The sequence below is a fragment of the Morone saxatilis genome, unplaced genomic scaffold, assembly GCF_004916995.1.
Source record: "Morone saxatilis isolate NCDOM2014 unplaced genomic scaffold, NCSU_SB_2.0 Contig9, whole genome shotgun sequence".
NCBI classification, from domain to species: Eukaryota; Metazoa; Chordata; class Actinopteri; family Moronidae; genus Morone; species Morone saxatilis.
In genome coordinates, this window is record NW_023340268.1 from 17,194,395 (window position 1) to 17,198,480 (window position 4,086).

The 4,086-nt window shown below is 38.6% G+C and overlaps 1 protein-coding gene across 1 annotated transcript in view; it reads right to left on the reverse strand.

Annotated features, from left to right (window-relative positions):
• LOC118343232 (SNF-related serine/threonine-protein kinase-like) overlaps positions 1-4,086 on the reverse strand; it is a gene marked incomplete at its 5' end in the record, with an annotated part of 23,546 nt that overhangs the window by 4,739 nt on the left and 14,721 nt on the right.

Below are 4,086 nucleotides of genomic sequence, written 5' to 3' on the forward strand. Positions count from 1 at the left end.
TTATTACCATGCTGAACTAGTGATTTCCTGGAAGATTTTAGCTCGGAGAAATCACAATGGGCTGAATGCACGTTTAAAAGAAACATTGGAGTTGGCAGATAGAAAAATCCCGGTTTTTGGATCCGGATCGGTGAATCTCATACAGCACAGATGAAATTTCAGTCCTCTCGGTGCAAACAGGCAATAACAAAAAATACCAAACTAAGTAAGTGGTAATAGAAAAGACATCAAATAAACAGTCAAGGCACTTTACAGGATAAAAACAGGTGCCTTTATTTTGGTAGGAAAGGATGGAACCGTATTTTATTTTTTAAATCTAATTTTGGGGGCTTTTCATGCCTTTATTTTGATAGGTGTCCTGTAAAATACAAGGACATCTCTGATAAGATGATATTTAAGGAGGTCCTTTTGAATTATTGCATGTGGAAAACTCAAACTTTACAGATTAGTCGATGAAATCAACTAATCAGTTAGTCGATCAATTCTATGTCTATTAGTTGGCTAAGAATGTCTTTAGTCGAGGACAGTCATACGCTACAATGATTTTCAAAATGTTCATAGCATAGACCCCACACTTGTTACACTTAAGGGGCACAGGCCCTCATTTTATGTAAATTTGTCTCTTGGACCCAAATCAGAGAATATTTTTATTAAACCTAGATATGATTTAGTCCAGAATTCCATGACTGGAAAACCCGAAAGTGCCCTTGCTGGTCCCAAGAGCCAACATTATCAACCTGGCCTACTACACAGAAATCCCATTATCTTAGTAAAACATTTCAACACAGCATCAACTGATGCAAGGGCCAATGATACTTGAGAAATGTAAACTTTTGGAGAGGCCTCATTGCTGGAGATGCCATCATCATCATCATCATTAGAACCATGGACAGTGTATCTGTGTGTATGCTACAACAGCATCAGTGATGAGGCTCTGGCAGGAGTGCTCTTGTTAAAGGCCTCAGGTCTTTGTAAAGTCGTATTGCCTCTGCAGCGTTATGACACTGTGCTATGTTGTTCTCTTCCATCACCATCGAACAGAGTTCATGCAGCTCATGGTCGCAGGGAATGTCTGTTTTCCACAGACAGATGTCCTCTTGGAGAACAATCCCCACTCTTTCATACTGTAGTGGATGCAAATAATCTTGTGCGTGATAGAGCTCAGGTACATTGTACATCAGACATGGTTTTCCATGATAATCAGGGTGTCCGTTTCCACCTGGTCGAATGCGATGGTTGTCCCACGTTGTCACAACGGTGTCTAGCTCGTTCTGCAACACAAAAACATGAGGATTTCAATACGTATGATGACTTCTTTTGACAATGAGTACATGGAAGAAGCCACCGTAGCCGCCTTACACTGTATATATTTATTTTATATGTTAAAGCACCATAATGGGGAAATGCAGTATTGTGTTATGCTATGGTGGAGTTATCAGCAGAATAATACTGTGCTCCAGCTTCCTGCACTCAGCCATAGTAGCCTACATAATGAAGACAAGAGTACTGAGCCCAGGACAAAAAAACCTACATATTGATGCCCAATAGGCTTGGAGAAGAAGAAATATGTAGCTACAGACAGAAAAAAGTCCAGAGAGCTCAGAAGTTTAGACACATGTTATGAGGGTGCTCTTTGGTGCGGGACACAAAAATTCATAAAAGAAGAGGAAACCGAGACCTAGAAACAATCCAAAAGAATATTTGTGGTGATCCAATTATTATTGCAGAGAGAAACATATACCAAATGCAGGCTACAGTATACCCAGGACTCAATGAGGAAACTGATTTCAGTCCTTTTTAGAGTTTTTCTTGTATTTGTGGTCTGATGCCTGTGTTGCTCTAGAGATTTTGTTGCTTGTACATTTATCATTCTTGTTTTGTCTATCTCTTTAATTAGTTTGTCCACATTTTTCCATCATATATCTTTCCTTACATTTTGAAGAGCCATCTACTGGTGAGACCTTGTACTTTTAGCTGTGAGTTCATCGTCTACCTGCTCAGGTGTGTGTAATGAACCTGTCTGCTTAAGGGGAGTCTGTGTGCTGTAGGTTACACCCTGAAGAAGGCTGTTGTGCCACTACGCATCAGATGTATCCCAGCTCTACTTTGATGTACTAGTCTGTTTTTAACCATTGTATGCTCAAATTGACCCCATCTGTTTTGGACTGTTCCTTCTGTTCCTTCATTCCTTCTTTCTTTTCCTCTGCCTCCTCCTCCTCTCTTCTTCCTCGTCCTTCGTCCTTTTCTTTACTCCTTCCTTTACTTCTCTCCTCTGTCCTTCCGTCCTTCCTTCTTCCTCCTTTCTTTACTCTCTTCCTCCCTTCCATGCTTGACCTGAGTACAACCGGAGAGTTAAATATTTCTTGATGATATAGCTATCTTAATAAAGACTATTTACATTTTTGTTGCCAGAGTGCTTTTGGTTTCCTCTTCTTTTTGGAAATATGGAGCTACATTTGACTCCAAGTAGCTCGTCATCAATTGGATATGGAGGGAAAGGAAAACAAGTGAACCCTGAACAGTAGTCTTTATCAAACCCTGGACAGCTCCACTTCAGCTTCATCATTTAGTTACATCTGTGGGTCAAATACTGAGTCCAAAATCCCATGTAGGCCTATGTGAACCCAGCATTAAGCTCTATGTTAACATAGTGTAGTTCTATGTTAGAAATAATAATAATGAAAGCATAATGTTTATGTCAGGGTGGTTGATAGAGAAACAGAGCAGGGACCCCCTTATAGTTAAAATGAAGTTATGTTGCATTTTAAGTGTGATCTATGATAACAAGTGCACAGCAGGATATCAGGATTGACACTCCTTTAATAGGATAGATATCTTTAAACTGTCAATCAAAGGCGCATTTATAAACGTCATTCATCAGCATTTTGATTGATTTATCCTTAGTTGTGACACTGTTAGAAAGGCTGGACTTCTACTGCAGAGTAACTGTAGAACTGTGTGTTTAGTTCAGGGACTATGCGCCACCTACTGGCTGGCTGTATTAATGCTCACGGTTAGAAGGCAGACAGCAGAGAGCACAGTTGCCATGTGCTCGTTATTGCACAGCTGACAGAGCTGTAGTTGTCCCAATTAATGTTGTGCGTTCTTGAATACTTGTAAGTACTTCCTCTTTTGTTGTTCTTTAGGTTTTGTGTGGAGACAGCTCTTTCTCCCTAATTCAAGTGCTTAGATTACCATTCTGCCTGTATGCCAGCTACTATGCTATTTAATTAATGTTAGCTCTAGCCTGGTCATTTATCTGTATTGTTATTACATCATATATTCCATTGTAATATGGGGTTATGCTGTTGTATATCAATGTGAAAGTGGAAATTTAGTTGTTAACTTTGGTGTAACTTCGTGTTACTGATTAGTGATGTTAATTATCCAATTAAGGGCTGCATCACGGGCTGCAGGTTATTATTGACATTTAAGTTAATATAAGTAGTAGTATTTGATGTGTGAAATGGTGTATATTTTATAGTTACACAGTTTGTCTGATAACACTGTACTTGTTATCTCTCGTTTCTGTAGAACCACAACTAATAGAATAGTCATCTACATCTGTCATCATCACTATACCTACATCAAAAGCCTACAATAAAGGAAGTATATTGGATCCTGGATTGTTTAATTGTGTTCTGACCTAATTATTTAACCGAAAAAGATTTGTTTTTGTATTTCCAGCCTGACCAGATGGTGTATAATTCAGATCTCTGTAAGATTAGCTCCTGCATATACATATACATATATCACGCCAGCGTTTGTTGTCAGTGGTAGACATGGTGCAAATTACACAGTGGCTTGCAGGGTAGCCCTATTTTATGGTGCGCACTGCAATTGCAGTCAATTCCGCAAAAAACATTCTACTATTACTACTGCAGACAGTTAATACTGTCATAGTCTAAGTAACAACATGCAGCTACTGTTTCAAAATGAAAGAATACCTTTATTAATAAATCAATGATGAAATCAGAAGGGGTACCAAGGCAACATTTAGCCAGAATTAGACATGTCATGGTAAAAATAATAAAGATAACCTTTGTTAAACATTGATAAGTAAACTTGTGTTATTTAACAAGAGAA